Source organism: Pan troglodytes, chromosome 1 (genome assembly GCF_028858775.2).
Source record: "Pan troglodytes isolate AG18354 chromosome 1, NHGRI_mPanTro3-v2.0_pri, whole genome shotgun sequence".
Lineage (NCBI taxonomy): Eukaryota > Metazoa > Chordata > Mammalia > Primates > Hominidae > Pan > Pan troglodytes.
Genome location: NC_072398.2, coordinates 141,790,703 through 141,811,726, shown reverse-complemented (window position 1 = coordinate 141,811,726; position 21,024 = coordinate 141,790,703). Strand labels below are relative to the sequence as shown.

The 21,024-nt window shown below is 38.6% G+C and overlaps 1 protein-coding gene across 1 annotated transcript in view; it reads left to right on the top strand.

Annotated features, from left to right (window-relative positions):
• The first annotated feature begins 239 nt into the window (after positions 1-239).
• GBP6 (guanylate binding protein family member 6) overlaps positions 240-21,024 on the top strand; it is a 48,390-nt gene continuing 27,605 nt past the window's right edge. Inside the window, exon 1 of the mRNA XM_063816844.1 lies at positions 240-326. The gene's annotated coding sequence lies outside the window, so the exon portion shown is untranslated. The remainder of the gene's footprint in view (positions 327-21,024) is intronic.

Below are 21,024 nucleotides of genomic sequence, written 5' to 3'. Positions count from 1 at the left end.
CAAACCAAAACAAAACAAAAAACGGAGAAGAAATGAATCTCTTCATGCAGGGTTCTTTCCTTTCCACTTGCTGCTGTCCCAAGTGAGGTGATGGGGTAGGAGGCTGTCACCTTGCAGCTCCCTCTGGTCTACATGGAGAAGTTGAGCTTCTCCAGAACTAAAGCCAATGACTGACCCCTGCAGGCCAGGTCATCAAGCAGTCCTCCCTCTTATATCCCCAATTCTTCACTGCTGTTTTAAATCAGAAACTGAGAAGTTTAGTTCAAGACAAAGTTGCACGTAGAAGAAAGTTGCTGAGTGAGCAGTTTTGCTCCATGGATTTGCAGGTCAGTGACTTCAAGCTCTCAATTGCCTCTCTCCTGCCTCCTTTCCTCCTACATCTCTGTCTCTGCTTTATGGAAGCTGGAAAGCACTGGGGATAATTATCATTACCACAAAGAAAATGGGACAGAAAAATAAAACCCTAAAGTAAAAACAATTAATGGTATATATTTTTTTAATTTAGGAAAAGCATGTCTGAACCAGGTGACCAGATGGGATCAGGGGTTTGTAGTGCAGGAATGAGGGAAGGTTAAGAGAATTCACAGATTCAACACTTACCTACCAGCTTTCCTCTACACCACCCACCACGCACACCCCTCCCCAGGAACTGCTTTTTAACTAGCAACTATTTCTCTGCTGCAGAAGGCATAGTCTTACTCCAAAACCCAGGAGACTATGCCAATATTCTTGTTAAGGTTTGGTAGACTCTTCTAGATGCATCAGATATTTTGGGTCATATGGCATAGGCAGAAAGGCAGCTGTCACTGCAGCTAGATCTGCTTAGAGTGCCCACTCACTCAAATAGGAAGCTTTCCAAGGCAACAAATAAAGGGGTTGTAGCAACATTTCCCAAATATATTATCAGCAGATTCCAGCATAAAAGGCTCAGTATGCACTGGTAGAATGGATTCTGTGCAACAACTTGTGCATTATTTTGGAGGATATGTCCTGACATGCCCTAGAGTATTGGCCTCTGAATCGGAAGTTCTATAGAACATTCAGATGATCAAAGTTCCTGTGTTCTTCATTGTGTCAGTGTAAGATACAATAAAATTCTTCTTCAAAGGTTTAGACTGTTCCCAGTCAGCACTGTGATTGTGACTTGTGAGAGCCCACAAAGCAAAGGACCGAGCTAAAACCACACCCAGATTCCTGGCCTACAGAAACTATGAATTAATAAATGTTGTTTCAAGCCGCCAAATTTTAGGGAAATTTGATAAGCAGTAATAGATAACTACTACAGAAACTTTTATCTGACTTTTAACACCATAGATTACTACTGTGTGTTTTGTGCCTTAGTATAAATCAAATTATACAGGATGTTTCGTGTTGGCTTCTTTTATTCAACATTATGATTGCAATTCATTTAAGTTGCTGGTCTCAGTGATATTTTATTTGTGCTTACTGCTGTGTAACACTTCATTTTATGAATATACTATAAATGTGTTATTCATTCTACTATTGAGAAGAATTTGTGATGTTTTTGGCACTCAGCACATAGGTATGCATATTAGCCGGGCATAAAGGTAGAAGTGAAATTAGTTAACTCCACTGTATACATTTATTCATTTAATAGTAGATACTATGCAACAGTTTTCAAATATAAATGTCTCAATTTATATTCTCAGCACAAATGCATAAAAATTTTAAATGTTTCATATTCTTACCATGCAAAAATCCCAGACTGTATATTTGTAATCATTCTGATGAGTATGTATTTTTAATTTCACATGTAATTTGACTTTCTTTGAAAATAGTAATAAACAGGGAAATTGGGCATCTTTTCATATCTTTTGCTTATTTGAATATTCTTTTTCACTTGCCTATTCAAGATTCTTGAATATTTTCCTAATGGCTTGTCTGTCTCTTTTTTTCATGACTTGATGACTGCCAAATATATTCTGAGGTTGAGTTTGTGTGTAGTTCTATGCATGTCTATGTATATACTGGTAACTTTAGTTTGCCTTTTCATTATTTCATGGTGTGTTTGGAGGAACAAGAATTCTTCATTTTAAGTAGTGAAATTTTTCCATGTGTTGTTTACACTTAGTGCTTTTGTGTCCTGTTTCCAAACCTGAAAAAGATGAAAATCATCTCTGACATTTTAAAAAATGTTTATTGTTTTGTCTTTTACATTTGAATCTACAATCCATGTGGAATTGACTTTTGTGGATGACAGGATGCAAGGAACAAGTTTTTGTTTTTTCTTATGCCTATAACATTGGCCTAGTGCCATTTATTGAAAAGACTATTGTTTCCCTATAGTTACCATGAATCAACTCCCCATACATAGGTCAGTCTCTTTCTGAGCCCTCTAGTTTATTGCATCTATATATTACTTCATGCATGCACCAATACCATGCTATCTCAATTACACTAGCTTTATAATAAGTTTTGACATCTGTTTTTTCATTTGGTTTTCTTCTTCAAAATTGCCTTGGTTGTTCTCAGTTTTTTGCTTTTCCGTATAAATTTTAGAATAAGTTAGCCATTTCCTAAAATTATTAATATACCCAACTTGGCTTTTGCTTGGAATTACCTCAGATCTATAGATAAACGGTGATGTAATTTGGTTATATGTCCTGTTCAAATCTCATGTTGAAATCTGATCTCTAATGTTGGAGGTGAAGCCTAATGCGATGTGTTTGGGTCATGAGATCGAATCCTTCATGAATAGTTTCGTGTGTCCTCATTGTAATGAATGAGTTCTCATTCTATTAGTTCCCATGATAACTGACTGAAAAACAGCCTAGCACCTTCTCCTCTCTTTCTTCCTTCCTCACTCACCATGTACTCTGCACACACTGGCTCCCTTTACCTTCCACCACTAGTGGAAGCACCCTGACACCATGCTTCCTGTACAGCCACAAGCAGATACTGGCACCATGCTTCCTGTACAGCCCTCAAAACAGTGAGCTGAATAAGCCTCTTTTTTTTTATAAATTACTCAGCATCAGGTATACTTTTATAGCAAAAAAAGAGGGGCTAAGATAAATGGCATTTTAAAAACAAAAAAAAGTTCCTTCATTTATTAGATTTTTAAAAATCTCTCAGCAATACTCTAGTTTTCAAGGTATAGTCCTTATGTGTGTTTATTTATTCCTAGATATATTTTAAGTAAACTCCCTTGAGCACAAATATGCATACAGAAAAGTACACACCTCACAAATTTATAGCTCAATAATTTTTCACAAACTGAACACATCCACATTGCCAGCATTCAAATTTAAAAAAAAATCATGGGACTCCAAAAGTATTCCTCATATTCCAATTCAGGCATTACCAATTCCTTTCTCTCCCAATCAAGGACAACAGCTATTCTGCTTTAGTACTTCGTTTAAATAAAACAATAAACAATGCAATTTTTAGCTTTCAGTAAATTTTTTTCAATATTATGCTTGTTAGATTGGTCTATATTTTTGTGTGTAGCTATAAATCATTAGTTTTCATTTATATTAAATTGTATAAAATATTCCATTCCATAAATGAAAATGTGTGCAACCAAAAGATATGTGCAAGAATTTTCATAACAGTTTTTCTCATAATAGCCAAAGACTAGACATTACCCAATTGGAATTACCATAAATGGAATATTTTCTCTATAATTTATTTATCCAGGCAAGTGTTGGTGGACATTTGGGTAATGTCTAGTTTTTGGCTATTATGAAAAAAACTGTTAGGAAAATTCTTGCACATACCTTTTGGTTGCACACATTTTCATGTATAAATGAATACAAAAGTATTGCTGGAAAGGCATATGTTCAGGGTTAGAATATATTTAAAATGGTTTCATAGTTGAACTAATTTACATTCACACTAGCAGTGTATGAGCATTCCAGGTGCTCCACAGGTTCATCAAACTTTGATATTATTTGCCTCATTTTCATTTGGCAGATGTGTAGAGGTAACATACTATGATTTTAATGTCATAGAATTGAGCAGATTTTCATATGTTTATTAGCCATTTGGACATCCTCTTTTGTTATTTTGTCATTCAAGTATGTAACTGTTTTTAACAATCTTTTGTCACAGTGATTTTTTAAAGATCTCTGTGTGTGTGTTTGCATTTTCTTGAATAGCTTCTTATATGAATATGGATATAATATTTGCATTTGTCCATTGAAAGACATTTAGGTTGTTTTCAATTTTTCAATATCTCTATGACCATTCCTATCTTTCGACAGCACATAATCTGTAGCTCATCCTTCAATACTTATCTCAGAGCCAAACTCATACACAAACCCAGTCTCCAGGACACTCTGTCTTAGCCCACGAGACATGTTAAAGACCTTAGAACAGTTTATGAACAGAGCATGTAGCATCGGCCTCCATTTTCTTCCCTAGGAATTCACTTTCAGAGTCTCTTTCATAGGCTAGTTCATGATGGACTTCTTTACTATGCTAGATCATTTATCAGAATAAAAATTTGTTTATCTCATTCAAACATATCATCTCACACTACATGGCCTCACAAAGAAAACAGCAGATCAAGGAATGATTCCTATTATTTTTCTGTAATATTTGGGTGGTTTTCAAAGGGTGGCTAAGACTATGCTGAGTCATTGTCTGATCCTTTTGCAGTCATGATGATGATGGAAGTGATCTCTCACCTGTTGTATGGTAATACAAACTGAGATAGAGATTGTCATAGCAGCTTCTATAATCTCCACTTTCAAATGCAAGTTATCAAAAAAAAAAAAAAACCATGTGTCAGTGTAGTTGATTTTACAGAGGACGAGAGGGTATCTTTTTTCCTAAGTTTTATTTGCCCATCACAGCTTTGAAGGGAACCAAGAGCTCTTTACTCCACTGAAGCTCACCCCCTTTCTATCTTCCTGGCACTACTCTCTCCTCTGCCTATTCTATTTTCTTTTCTCTACTCACTATCTTTGCTTCCAGAATGAATCAAAATTTCTCTATCAAAACAATTTAGCATCTTTTTTTAATTACTTAGATTTCTGTTGACATGTACATCCTTGTATTCTCCCTTTCTGTTCCAGCAGACATATCAGTGAACTTAGAAATGTGCACCTTTTCCTCCCTATCAAGAATTGGGGATACTATGTTAAAAAAAAAAAAACTTTGTTTTATCTTTTTATAATATCTTGTCCTTATATTTATTATGCTATAAGATAGAAGGGGCCATGTTTGGAAAATGAATTCAAATAGAGCTCAGACACCTTCGCTTTGGAAACTCTATGGCAAAATATAACATTATTTTGCTAGAACAGAAGCTGACTTCTTAGAAATGAGCCAATTATAAAAGTAGCTCTTCATTGCTTTCAGTTTCAATCTGAAGTATGTTTACAGGAAATGCCATTTCAAGTAGCCTTGAATGACCTAAGGGATTGTTTTTCTGGCTGGAAAACTTTTATACAAAGTGATTTTCAAACATAATGAGTGGAAATGTGTGCAATTTGGAGGGAATAAAGGGAGAAACATTATAGTTAAGAGCCTCAGCACCTCTCATTGCTGCTTTTCCAGAATAAATACATAGCTTTTAGCATTTTAAATCTTTCTACAAACAGCTGGCCATTTAAAAAAGCTGCAGCAGGGTCTATTTTGGGGGCTGATGGCATGGCCAGGAATCATTGTTTTTGGCCATCTTCAATTGATTTTCAGTGTAGTAATCATGGTGTGTGCTTTTTTAAAAACACAAACTAAGCCATTCACCTTTTCTGCACAAAGGTCATAGAAGTTTCCTACTGCAGGTAGGGTAAAATCCTTTCCTCTCTGATTGCCTGCAAGATCTTACACAATCTGGCTTTTGCTCACCCCTCTCCTCATCCCACATAATCTCAGCTTCACCACATGAACCTTCATTCAGGACCAAACACATCAAGCTCTTTCTCAATAATTTTCCTTCATTTATTTCCTAATTGTGCTTTTAGTAAAATTCATCTTAATTCTCATTTCCTGAGAGAAGGATCATTGGCCAGCTAATCTCAATTGGGCCAACACTTTTTCTCCTTTCTACACTTACTCATGGCACCCTGTATTAGTCCTTTACAATGCAGATAAGAAATTCAAATATTTCATTTGTTGGTGTTTAATTTGTTTAATATTTTATTTCTAATCTGAAAACCACATTATACTCAATGCCTTCCCATGCCTTTCACAGTGACCAGCAACCCATGGTCAGTGGTCATACCTATGTATTTATTGAATGACTCAATGCAATTAGTTTAAAAGTGCTCTCTTTGAGTTTGCCTTTATTGTTCTGTGCCTCAAAAGAAATCTCTGTTTCTAAGAGATAAACGTGTAAGGGATAATTGGAAGGACAGCTGAAAAAGGAATGAGGCCAGTAGACCTAAGTTCAGGCAAGCTGATTTATTGTCAGCCCTGCTGGGCTACTTCCTGACAAAAGCAGAGGAGGCAGCCCCACTTACAGACTACAGCAGGGCTTTATAGGGCAAGGAACTGGGTCAGGGTAGGGGAGTTGAGTTGGGTGTACAGAAGGGCTGAGTCGGGGTGGGGGAGCCGAGTTGGGTGTGGAGGTGTCTTGACTGCATCCTGGAAATGCTTTTCCAGCTTTGTTATGCAAGGTGAACAGACACATTAACCACATCCTGTAACTGCCTGGACAAACAGTTACTGGAGGGGTCAGTGAAGGGTTTTTCTTTAGCCCTGGGAGAGCTGTGCAGAGGTCACAAAGGACTGCATCATAAGACCCACTGGAAGGGACGGGAACAGTCTGGTTGGGGTGACCCTAACAAAATGTATTATATAAAACCAAGTAATTTTAGAAACTTTTCTTAGATTTGTTTTGTTACATACTAGAGTTTTGAATTTTATTCTGAATAAATTGAATAAATAATTTATTGAATTATTAACATTATCCTGAATAAAAATAAAAGGAGAATTATAATACACTTCTGAATCTGGAAGCACTTTGAATTAGATGACATGAAAATGTTCTAACCAGAAAATATTGAAAAAGATTAATAAAAATAGATACACTTACCTACCCATTGATAAAGCAACATCAAACAAGAGACTGGGAAATTACCGTATGAGACAATGGATTAGATCACATTAACTTTATCTTCTCCACACAGATTTAAGCAATTTAAACATTTTTTACGATAAAGAAGACATGGTCCTTAGACATTTTTAAGTGGCTCTCCCCTCAACCCTTTTTCCTAGCCTTTATGGCTGCCTAGACTCCAGAATACCTATTTTGAGACTAGCCATGTGATTGAATAGAGATGGTTCTAATTATGCCATCTCAGTGGTTTCCAATAGTAAAAGGGGGATGATTTTGCCCCCAAGTGACATTTGTCAATATCTCAAGACATATTCTGTTGTCACAACTGGGTTGGTTAACACCACAAGTGTTGCAAAACTTTCTCATTAGTTCAGCTAAAACTAGTCTCTTGACACACAGCCAGGAAAGACTAGGCTCACAGACACATAAAAGGGTGAGGAAAACAGAATTTATTGGACAAAGAGGAAAAAGGAAAAATAACTCTCAGCAAAGAGAGAAGAGTCCTTCTAGTAGGTTTCTCACCTCTCAGATTGAATCCCAGTTCACTACATGGGAACAGGAGGGGCCAGGCTCCTCCCCACTGCAAATGGCATGAACTTCCCAAGGCTCTACCCCATCCTCCCAGTTCACAGGTGGACATCATTTAGAAAGAATTAATTGGGAAAAGACGGGCTTCATCTGGGACCAGCAGTCTGGTTTTTCAGCCTTCAGGCTGTTTTAGACTTGAAGGCAGGGTTTCACTGTGAACCCTTGGCTGTCTCATTCCCCCGTCTAAAGAAGTACATCTAATTGCCTTTAGTATAAGGATAAGAACAAAGACCAATCTTGACTGCTTCCTGATGACAAGGGATGCTGTTTTGGGAAAATGGCAGTCAGATCTTCCCAAGAGACATATCTGAGGGTTCACAGCAAAAGGGGCCATTATCCGGGGCTCCAGTTGCATGATCATTTGGTGTTTGATGGCCTAAAGGTGAGAAGAGACAAACTGGATTATTAGAAAACATGTATCAAAATGAAATAAGGGAGGTGAGGACAGCTAAAAAATCCTGAGGCCTTTTACCAGCTTATATAGGGAGACGGGGTCCAAAAGCCCAATTGTTAAAAAAAAAAAAAACTTTTACCCTTTTGCTGGCATGTTGAGTTGCTGGGTTCCCATGCCCTGAGCCCAATCCTAAGCCAACCAACTTAAGGTTTGGGAAATTAACTTTTCCCAGTTTGTAGGATGTGTTGAGGGGAGTGTCCCATAGTACAGAGACCCAATTATCAGTTAAGAGAGAACAGAGGGAGAAAAAGGAAAAAAAGGAGTCTTTTTTTCAAAGGAGTCCCAGGGGTTCAGGATGCATTCAAAAGGGGTACAGGCTGAAGATGAATGGCTTCTCATCTAGAATGAGGTGAGTGAGGCATCCCTGGTTCCCTTCCCTTCCTAGCAAATACCTGGTGTACCTAAGGTAGGGAAAGTAAAGTGTTCCTCTTTCTTTCCTCCATCATTGTATCCTCGAGCTCCATTGACCATGACGGTGTGCCACCCATGGTTGTCAAAGTGGCTATCACCCATGTGAACAGGTGGCCTAGGGGGTGTGGGGTATCCACTTTTACCCATGTATGCCCTATCTCCCCTACTGTCAGTAGCCTTTGAATTTTCTAGACCTCATGTATGCCATGAATACTAACTTGACCTATATCCGTGAAATGGGAGGCTTGGCTTAATCGATAGGAATCAGTCATACTCACCTGTGCTGCACCTTTTAACTTCCATCATTGTCTGCCTCTGGATTCCTCAGATCCAGTTTTCTTTCCTAGGGATTTGACCTGAATCTTGGAATTGAGTTTGGGATAAAAATGTGTCTCAGGGGGGTTGCATGGGCTCCTTATCATAAGCCAAATATTAAGATGAAGCTGTGGACTTGAATCCTCTTCCAACAAGGGAGAGAAAAGAATGTCTTGTGAAATGCCCAAATAACTGTTGGCTATAGTTGTGTTTGCTAAGATGAGGCTTGGCTTTGGTTAGCTCCCTTTGGTTTAGTATTATTGGTCTTTCCCAAAAAGGAAACCTCCATATGATGGGCAGCCTAATTATTCCCATCACCTGGCAGGGTTTGCAAGATAATTGCTCAGAACTAGAATACTGATCCAGATTATTACATTATTCATCCCTCTTGTTCCTTCTGAGCTGCAGTTGGAGATGACTTTAGCCTTATACTTGGCCTGTTTATTTGCATAAAGTGCAGCAAGAATAATTATTTCTAAATAGGCCTATTTAGATTGGCTTTGCTAGAACTCTGTTCCACAAGGAGTCTCAGATAAAACCTTTTAAAGCCAAGCCTAGACATGAGTTTTTATCCTCAAATACCTGTGAGTTGAGTGATCCTCTCCTCTTAAGGTCCCAAGATAAACTTGGAGCCCCTGGGTCTGTTAGAAATTGACATTATTTACTGAACATAGGTCAGGAACCCTGTACAGGGACTGCATAGATATGAGTATGAGGCCAGTTTCCCCAAGGGGCTTTTATTTGTTCTGCAAGTTGAGCTTGACTCTTTAAAGGGAAGCATATCCTTCCAGCCAAAGCCTTGGTAAAACAACCAGGTTTTCCAATTGTGTCCTGTTGCAAAAGATAATGGATTCTTATTGCACTGATTCAAACAACCATACTGCCATAAATTAAGAGTGCTCACAACTTGTTGCCAAATTCTGAAGAAGCCAGGTGGAGAAAGAGAGAGAAATATGCTCCAAATTTTGTTCACAAGAGTATACCTTACTCAGTTATTAAGGGTTGTAAATAGTTCAGAATAAGTTTCCTTGACTCTGAAAAACAAAACAAGGATCAGCAATATTCCAAGCAAAAGTCAAAAAGTTGCTTCAGTTTTCTATGAGTTCAGTCCATTTATTTAACTATCATTTTGCTTGATATTCACTAACATTTCAGCTCTTCATGAGTTCTGTAAGTTTTTCCTTTATTCCAATGTCACAATCTCCAAACTTATCAAAATGCTGTATGTGAGAGCATCTGTCAAGAGTTTTCTATAGCTGATTATAAACCATCATTTGAAAAAATTGGAAAGATGCTGGGGGAAGAACAATTGCTGGTGAATAACAAAATGTTCAGGGTAGTTACAGTCAGAAACACATCTGACAAAGAAGTGCGGTTATCTCTGTGGTTTACAATAACTTAACATAATAACCTTAATTATGACTGATAGCATATATTTTAGACATTAGAATTTTAGAAATCCCATAAAATTTTGGAACATATTTTAGCATTATTCACCAAAATATAACCTAAAGAAGATTGAACACCATTTTGGCAATCCCAAGTAACTAAACATGTTAAATAATCCTGTTTACCTCTCTTTTGGATACTTCAGGGGCCTTCTGCAGCATCCAAAAGCCAGGTGTCAGGAAAGACAATTTTGAAAATGAAGTTTGAGTTTGGGAAGCCAATTAAATATGTTAGAAGTTTAAAACCCTTGATGTTATGAAATAGAATTGAGTTGTCAGGTGTGGTGGTTCACACCTGTAATCCCAGCTCTTTGGGAGGCTGAGGCGGCAGGCAGGTCACCTGAGGTCAGGAGTTTGAGACCAGCCTGGCCAACATAGTGAAACCCCATCTATAACAAAAATACAAAAATTAGCCAGGCGTGGTGGTGGGCACCTGTAATCCCAGCTACTCGGGAGGCTAAGGCAAGAGAATTACTTGAACCCAGGTGGCAGAGGTTGCAGTGAGCTGAGATCATGCCACTGCACTCCAGCCTGGGTGACAGAGGGAGACTGTCTCAAAAAAAAAATGAGGTTACCATAAGTTATTTTTTTGCCAAGATTATGACTTAGAAATTTACAACAGCAAAAACTTTTGATAACCTTTTATAATTTTGTTAAAGGGCAGAATAGTCCTTAAGAGTAACTTGTGGGGATCTGGAAAGATGGCCAAATAGGAACAGCTCTGCACTGCAGCTCCCATTGAGACCAACACAGCAGGTGGGTGATTTCTGTATTTCCAACTGAGGTACCCTGTTCATCTCATTGGGACTGGTTAGGCAGTGGGTGCAGTGCAGAGGGTGAGCAGAAGCAAGGTGGGATATTGCCTTACCCAGGAAGTGTAAGGAGTGGGGGGCCTCCGTTTTCCAAGCAAGGAAGCTGTGAGGGACTATGCTAACCAGCCCAGATACTACACTTTTCCCATAGTTTTGGAAATCTGCAGACCAGGAGATTCCCTCATGTGCCAACACCACCAGGGCCCTGAGTTTCAAGCAAAAAACTGTGCAGCTATTTGGGCAGATACTGAGCTAGATGCAGGAGGGTTTTTTTTTTTATTCATATCCCAGTGGCACCCAGAACCCCAGAGAGACAGAACTGTTCACTCCCCTAGAATGGAGGCTGAAACCAGGGGGCCAAGTGGTCTCATTCAGTGGGTCCCACTCCCACAGAGCCCAGGAAGCTAAGAAGCTAAGAACTACTGGCTTGAAATTCTTGCTGCCAGCACAGCAGCCTAAAGTCAACCTGGGATGATCAAGCTTGGTGCAGGGAGGGGCATCCGCCATTACTGAGGCTTTGATAGGTAGTTTTCTCCTGACAGTACTAAGGAGGCCTGGAAGTTCAGACTGGGTGGAACTCAACACAATGCGGCAAAGTGGCTGTGGCCAGACTGCCTCTCTAGATTCCTTTTTACTGGGCAGGGCATCTCTGAAAGTAAGGCAGCAGTCCCAGTCAGGGGCTTATAGATAAAACTCCATCTCCCTGGGACAGAGCACCTGGTGGAAGGGGCAGCTTTGGGCACAGCTTCAGCAGGTTTAAATGTTCCTGCCTGCCAGCTCTGCAGAGAGCAGCAGATCCTGACAAGGAGAATTCTCCCAGCACAGTGCTCAAGCTCTGCTAAGGGACAGACTGCCTCCTCAAGTGGGTCCCTGACCCCCATGCCTCCTTACTGGGATAGACCTCCCAACAGGGGTTCACAGACAAGTCATACAGGAGAGATCTGGCGAGGATCAGGCCGGTAACCCTCTGGGATGAAGCTTCCAGAGGAAGGAGCAAGCAGCAATCTCTGCTGTTCTTCAGCCCCAATGGGTGATACCCAGGCAAATAGGGTCTGGAGTGGAGCTCCAGCAAACTGCAACAGACCTGCAGAAGAGAGGCCTGACCATTAGAAGAAAAAGTAACAAAGAGAAAGCAATAACATCAACATCAACAAAAAGGACCCGCACACAGAAACCCCATCAAAAGGCCATCAGCCTCAAATATCAAAGGGAGATAAATACAGAAAATGAGGAAAAAACAGTGCAAATATGCTGAAAATTCCAAAAACCAGGATGCCTCTTTTCCAAATGATCACATCTCCTTTCCAGCAAGGGCGCAAAACTAGACAGAGAATGAGTTTGATGAATAGACAGAAGTAGGCTTCAGAAGTAGGTAATAACAAACTGCTCTGAGCTAAAGGAGCATGTTCTAACCCAATTCAAAGAAGCTAAGAACCTTGACAAAAGGATACAGGAACTGCTAACTAGAATAACCAGTTTAGAGAAGAACATAAATGACCTGATGGAGCTGAAAAACACAGCATGAGAACTTCGTGAAGCATACACAAGTATCAATAGATGAATCAATCAAGCGGAAGAAAGGATAGAAGAGATTAAAGATCAACTTACTGAAATAAGGCATGAAGATAAGATTAGAAAAAAAAGAATGGGAAGGAATGAACAAAGCCTCCAAGTAATATGGGACTATGTCAAAAGACCAAGCCTACAATTGATTGGGGTCCCTGAAAGTGATGGGGAGAATGCAACGAAGTTCAAAAACATACTTCAGGATATTATCCAGGAGAACTTCCCCAACCTAGCAAGACAAGCCAACATTCAAATTCAGGAAATACAGAGAACTTCACTAAGATACTCCTTGAGAAGAGTAACCCCAAGACACATAATCATCAGATTCTCCAAGGTTGAAATGACGGAAAAATGTTGAGGGCTGCTAGAGAGAAAGGTCAGGTTACCTACAAAAGGAAGCTCATCAGACTAATAGCAGATCTCTCTGCAGAAACCCTACAAGCCTGAAGACAGTGGGGGTCAATATTCAACATTCTTAAATAGAAGAATTTTCAACCCAGAATTTCATATCCAGCCAAACTAAGCTTCATAAGCAAAGGAGAAATAAAATTCTTTACAGACAAGCAAATGCTGAGGGATTTTGTCACCACCAGGCCTGCCTTACAAGAGCTCCTGAAGGAAGCACTAAATATGGAAAGGAAAAACTGATACCAGCCACACCAAAAACAGACCAAAATATAAAGACCAATGACTCTAGGAAGAAACTGCATCAACAAATGTGCAAAATAACTAGCTAGCATCATGATGACAGGATCAAATTCACACATAACAATGTTAACCTTAAATGTAAATGGGCCAAATGACCCAATTAAAAGACACAGACTGACAAATTGAATAAAGAGTCAAGATCCATTGGTGTGCTGTATTCAGAAGACCCATCTCATGTGCAGTCACACATAGGCTCAAAATAAAGGAATGAAGGAATATTTACCAAGCAAATGGAAATAAAAGAAGAAAAAAGCAGGGGTTGCAATCACAGTCATGATGAATGATCTTTCAAATTTGATGTTGAATTTGCTTTGCTGGTATTTTGTTGAGGATATTTGTATCAATATTAACCAGAGATATTAGCCTGTCGTTTTCTTTTTTTGATGTTTCTTTGCTTTTGGCATCAGGGTAATACCAGCCTTGTAGAATAAGTTTCATAGTATTCCCTCTCCTTCTTTTTTGGGGGAATAGTTTGAGTTGGATTGGTATTCTTTTTTAAATGTCTGGTAGAGTTCAGCATTGAGACCATTGGGTCCTGGGCTTTTCTTTGCTGGGAGACTTTTTATTATGGCTTTGATGTCATTACTTTTTATTGCTCTATTTAGGCTTCAGATTTCTTAATGGTTCAATCTTGGTAGGTTGTGTATGTCTAGGAATTTATCCACTTCTTTTAGGTTTTCCAATTTGTGGACATACAGTTGTTCATAGTAGTCCAATGATTCTTTACATTTCTGCAGTATAAGTTGTAATGTCTCCTTTTTCATCTCTGATTTTATTTATTTGGGTCTTCTGTCTTTATCAGTTAGTCTGGCTAAAAGTTTGCCAATTTTCATTATCTTTTCAAAAAACCAACTTTTCTTTTTGATGACGTTTAGTATTGCTTTTCTCATTTCAATTTCTTTTCTTTTCCTGCTCAGATCATTATTATGTCTTTTCTTCTACTAATGTTAGGTTTGATTTGCTCTTGCTTTTCTAGTTCCTTAAGATGCATCATTAGATTATTTGAAGTATTGCTCCCTCTTTGTTGTAGGTGCTTATTGCTATAAACTTTCCTCTTAGTACCACTTTTGCTTATCCCATAAGTTTTGGTATGTTTTCTTTCCATTTGCATTTGTTTCAGGAATTCTTAAATTTGATTCTTGTTTTTTGACCCACTGGTCATTCAGGAGCAAATTGATTAATTTCCAAATGTTTGTGTTCCTTTTAAGTTGTCTCTTATACTTGATGTCTAGTTTTATTCCATTGTGGTCAGAGAAGATACTTGATATGTGTCAAGTATCATATTTACCTTTTTTGTATTTTTCAGACTGACTTTGTGGCTTAACGTATAGTCTATACTTGAGGATGATCTATTTCCTGAGGAGAAGAACGTGTATTTTTCAACCCTTGGATGAAATAATCTGTAAATATCTATTAGGTCTTTTGGTCTATAGTATAGATTAGGTCTGATATTTTCTTTGTAATTTTTGTTTGGCTGATCTGTCCAATGCTGAAGGTGAGGTGTTGAAATCTCCAGCTGTTATTATACTGGGGTCTGTCTCTCTCTTTTGAACTAATAATATTTGCTTTATATATCTAGATGCTCCAGTATTGGGTGCATATATATTTACAATGGTTATATCCTCTTGCTATATTAATCCCTTTTACTCGTTACATAGTGACATTCTTTGTCTTTTTTATAGTTTTTATCTTGAAATCGCTTTTATCTGATATAAGTATAGCTACTCCTGCTCTTTTTTTGGTTTCCATTGGCATGGAATGTCTTTTTCCTTCTTCTTATTTTCAGTTTGTGTGTGTCTTTATAGGTGAAGTGTGTTTTTTGTAGGCAACAGATCACTGGATTCTGTTTTTTTAATCCATTCGGCCTCTCTGTGTCTTTTGATTGGAGAGTATAGTCCATTTGCATTCAATGTTATTGTTGCTAAATAACAACTTACTCCTGCCATTTGGTTTTGTTTTCTGGTTGTTTGTGGTCTTCTCTTTCTTCTCTTCTTCCTTCATGCCTTTCTTTTTGTGAAAGTGATTTTCTTGTTGGTATGTTTTAAGTTCTTGCTCTATACATTTTTTGTGTATCTGTTGTAGGTTTTTTGATTTGTGGTTACCACAAGGCTTGCAACTAATATCTTGTAACTCATTATTTTACACTGATGACAGTTAAACTCTAATTGCTAAAATCTACAAAAAAAAACTGACAAGCAAAGAGAAAACTAATAACATTCAACACTTTAACTTCATCCTCTCTGCTTTTCAACTATTTGTTGTTTCTATTTATATATTATACTATGTCTTAAAAAGTTGTTGTGGTTATTATTTTCGATAAATTTGTCTTTTAGTCTTCCTATGCAAGGTATGAGTAGTTTACATACCACAATTACAGTGTCATATTATTTTATATTTGTCGGTATACTCACTGTTACCAGTGAATTTTATGTACTCAGATGATTTTTTTTTTTTGCTCATTAACATGCTTTCCTTTCAGATTGAAGTACTCTCTTTAGCATTTCTTTTAGGACAGGTCTTATGTTGATGAACTACCTCAGCTTTTGTTTGCTGGAAAAGTCTTTACTTTTCCTCTATGTTTGAAGGATATTTTCACTGGTATGATATTCTAGGATAAAAGATTTTTTTTTAGCAGTTTAAATATATGATACCACTTACTCCTGGCTAGTAAGCTTTCCACTGAGTAATATGTGCTAGACATATTGAAGCTCCTTTATATGTTTTTTTTTTCTTTTCTCTTTTTGCTTTTAGTATGCTTTATTTATCCTTGACCTTTGGGAGTTTGATTATTAAACATATTGAGGTAGTCTTATTTGTGTTAAATCTGCCTGGTCTCCTATAATCTTCGTGTTCTTGAATATTGTTATCTTTCCCTAGGTTTGGTAATGTCTATTTTTATCCCTATGAATAAGATTTCTAACTCAGCCTCTCTCTTTACCTCCTCATTAAGGCCAATAACATTTAGATTTGCCTTTTTGAGGCTGTTTTCTAGATCCTATAGAGATGCTTCCTTTTTTTATTCTTTTAACTTCTATCACTGTGTATTTTCAAATAGCCTGTCTTCAAGATCACTAATTTTTTCTTCTCCTGGATTGCTGTTGTGAGATTCTGATATATTCGTTAGTTTTAGTTTGTCAGTTGAATTTCTTCAGCTCCAGCATTTCTGCTTAATTCTTTTAAATTATTTCAATCACTTTGTTAAATGTTTCTGATGGGATTCTGAATTCCTTCTCTGTGTTACCTTGGATTTTATTGAGCTTCCTCAACACAGCAATCTTGAATTCTCTGTGTGAAATGTCACATATCTCTGTCACTCCAGAATTGGTCACTGGTAACATATTTAGTTCATTTGGTGATGTCATGTTTTCCCAGATGGTCTTGATGTTTGTGGATGTTTCTTGATGTCTGGGCATTGAAGTTAGTTATTTATTCTAATCTTCATGGTCTGGGCCTGTTTGTACCCATCCTTATTGAGAAGGCTTTCCAAGTATTTAAGGGGAAATAATTCTTGTCATCTAAGTCTTTAGTCATTGCAACCATATATGCATTAGTGGGCACCCCAAGCCCAGTGACACTGTGACTCTTGCAGAGTTGTAGAGTTATTGCCTTTTTCTTGGGTAAGATCCAGTAGAATTCTCAGGATTACTAGGCACAAACTTTTGTTCTCTTTCCCTGCTTTCCCCAAAACAACAGAATTGCCCAGGAATTGCAGTTCTTGTAGCCTAGACTGCATTTCTAGTTTATTTAGAACCCCAGAGCACTTTAGATATTAGGTCCTCTTATTTCTCTTACTAAATATGGCACAAAGCCATGTGTTTCTTTCTATTTCTATTGTATCATCCACGGTGGTGGGGCTGGCTGTAGTTCAACATTCTACCACTGGGATACATGAATTATTCCCCCTTGGCTAAGATTGCTTTAAATGCTTCCTCCATGGGTGCTGGCCAAATTCTGCCCAGTGTTATTTTCCACTGTGATGGGACAGCACTGAGTTCCCATGCAGAGTCTCACAATAACTTCACTCTCCCTCCCCCAAGCACACAGATTCTCTCTCCATGCCATGCTGTGCTGCCTAGGGATTGAGGAGAGGTGCTGTAGGAAGTTCAAGGCTGTCTTTCCTACCCTCTTCAGTGCCTCTTTCCTTGATATGATGTTAAAATCAGGTATTGTGATTGCCACCTGATTTTTGGTTCTTATGGAGGTTGTTCTTCTGGGGATAGTTATTCAATTTTGTGTTCCTGCTTGGAGAATGAACGCTGGAGGGTTCTATTTGGCCATCTTGTTCCATCTCCCCCTCCTCTTATTTTTCTTGCTCAGTATAGCACAAATCCATCTATTCTGCTCCATTGATATTGTATCATCTTAAGCTGTCTTCTTCATCTTTTGCTTAAAATACTTACTAGCATACTATCTTTCTTGCTTCCACTTTCTGGCTTTCACTCTGTAATCAACTCTTTTCAAAGCAACAAGAGTGATCTTAAATCTAGCTTCTTTAAATACCCTCCTTAAACTTCCATTAGATTTATATAAAATCCATACTTCTTGTAGGTTCATTATGATCTATTATTTTCTATTTATCCAAACTCATATTTTATATTTTCACCACTCCTGTTAATATTCTTCCAAATCACAAGCCCCTACCTGTCCCCAGGTATTTATACTTGTGCTTCACTCTGCCTGCAGTGCTTACTGGTTCTTCACACAGCTCATTTTCTTTAAGGCTCTGCATAAATGTTCACTCTCCAAAAGGTTTTACCTGACTCTCCTTTCTCATGTTGCCCCTGAACTTAACACAATAAGAACATATTTTGTTTATTTTTATCTTTACTTGTTTGTCTTCTTATAACAAAATATATACCTATAAAGTAGGAAGCTATCTGCCTTATTTGATGCCTAATTTCCAGCAACAAATACAGTGTATAGAACTTAGTAGCACATAATACATGCTTTTTTGCTTGAATAAAGGAAAAATTAATCAGAGTGTTTTTTTAACTCATTTATATCTTTGTGTAGCTTTAATGAAAATTCTAATTAGGTCACAGTACCTTGATGTTGCAGAATACCTTGTAGACTAGCATATTGAAATCCTACTAAGTCCATGACTATGGTTTGATATAAAGAGCATATGACATTGGACATTTAGAAAAATCACAAGAATAATAGAAGCTTACCAAATGCAGTGGCTCATGCCTGTAATTCATTTACTTTGGGAGAATGAGGTGGGAGGATTGCATGAAGCCAAGAGTTCAAGACCAGTCTGAAAAACATAGTGAGATGGCATCTGGAAAATTGGGTCACTCCCACCCTAATACTGCATTTTTCTGATGGTCTTAGCAAATGGCACACCAGGAGATTATATCCTGCGCCTGGCTCAGAGGGTCCTATGCCCACGGAGTCTCGCTCATTGCTAGCACAGCAGTCTGAGATCACAGTGCAAGGCAGCAGCAAGGCTGGGGGAGGGGCGCCCACCATTGCTGAGGCTTGAGTAGGTAAAGCAGCCAGGAAGCTCGAACTGGGTGGAGCCCACTGCAGCTCAAGGAGGCCTGCCTACCTCTGTAGACTCCACCTCTGGGGTCAGGGCACAGCCAAACAGAAGGCAGCAGAAATCAATAAATACAGAAGAAGCATCATTTGATTACTACAGCAGCTCAACACTAAGGAATATGATGGTTGTTTTGGTTAAATTTTACTCAAAGTGATTCAACTTAAGCTTTGAAAATAAAAAGTTTAGGTCAACAATTACCCAGCACCTAGTCTCTGCCATGTGTGGACTGAATCTCCAAAGCCATGTTGGAGTTGGAAAGAGCTAATGGGAGGAATGAAGCGTGAGTCATGCTGAGTTCAACTCAGGATTCTTGGCATGCTCTACAAAACCCTGCTGTCCGGACTGCCCACAGAGTCACTGGGGCAAAATGACCAACAAAACTGTAAAAGTGTGTCTTGTGGAAACAGCCACTTTAAAAAACGCTTTGATGGTGACAGGAATGCATGTGTCAACCGTGGATCAAGAGAAGAAGAATCACACTTTGTAGCAGATCTTAGACACACACTGCTTGCTTGTGGTGAAAGTCCTAGAAAGCTACTTGCGGAGCTTAACAGCTTCTACTTTGTAACTATCTAGTTACCTGGAACCTTTTTAAAGGTAGAGATCATGTATTACTTGTTTGACTTCCTAACACGCAGCACAGTGCCCAGTGCAGAGTAAATGCTTAGCTAATATTTGCTAATGGGATAACAGCAGCAGATTAGTGCAGGGAGCAGCTTCATCATCTGTCTATGCAGCAAGGCCCCTCATTCTGCAAGGTTGTGTTGACATAAGTTCACTGGAAAAACCCTAAGGTCTTCCAATGAATAGTCAGTCACTTTCATGCTTAAAAACCAGAGAAGAGTGCAAAGCACCTAAAGCCATAGATAAGTTTATCAGCCTAGGTAGCTGTCACCTAGCATTGGCTCCAAAGGAATGACATTATATAAGACAGTAGAAATTGGGGATGAGGGTGTGGGCCTAAGGGCAAAGGTAAAAGAAGGAGATAGGTTAAAGGAAAAAGAAATTAGAGTACCTTAGGGGCACTTTTTTGGAGGACAAAAAAGATGGTTCTGTATCAGTGGATATTCAGACTTCTGGGCCTGTTGGACTATGAGAGCGTTTCCTGTGTATCTATTGCGTACGGCAGTTCAGAAGCAGTAAGTAAATGGTCTTTGTTGTTGTTTTTTAACATACTATTTTTAGAGCAGTTTTAGGTTCACAGTAATACTAAGCAGAAGGTACAGAGATTTCTCAGGTACCCACTGCTCCCACGCAAGTATAACCTCTCCCACTATTCATATCCTGCTCTAGTGTGGCACTTGTGTGACAATTTACGGAACTCCATTGACACATCATTATCACACAAAGTTCATAGTTTACATTAGGTTTACCCTTGGTGTTGTGCATTCCACGGGGCAAATGCATAATGTCAGGTATCCACTGTTATAGCGTCATACAGAATAGTTACACTGCTCTAATAATCTTTACTCTGCCTGTTCACGCCGTTCTCCCTTCAACTCTTGGAAATCATTATCCTTTTACTGTCTCCATGGTTTTGCCCTTTCTGCAATGTCATATAGTTGGAATCACATATATCTAGCCTTCTCAAATTGGCTTCTTTCATTTAGTAATATGCGGGTTCTGGGGGATTCAGATTTCCTTACCTCTTCCTTCTACTGCCTTTGGATTATTTTCCCTGAATCTCTTCCTGTAAACTTTCACGTTTATAAACTTGTTTTCCCTAAATAACTTCCACTCACCTCTGGAAGCACTCACTGTGTGTTGCCTCTTGGAAATCCAGTCTTGTCCCAAAACGAGAATATGTAAACATAGCTGTTTATTAATTCTTTCTCTTTTTCTCTCTGTCTTCCTCCCTCTCTCTGTCTGTCTCCCTCTCTGTGTTTCTGTTAGTTCTGTAGAGAGCGCTTCAACTCTTAAAATCCCTCTGCTGCCCTCATGTGGACATCTGCTGAGAAGCACGATGTCCTCGAAACTGAAGGCCAAATGGGGGAATTGGTGGAATTATCACCTGTCTCCCACCAATGGGCTCCTGGTGCTGCAGCCAGGACTCTGACCCACAGTCACAGCTTTACCAGGTCTTTGGCTTAATTTGATAGACTCAGCTCGTTTCCTGGGGTGCTGGTAGTACATGAGTAGTTCTTCCT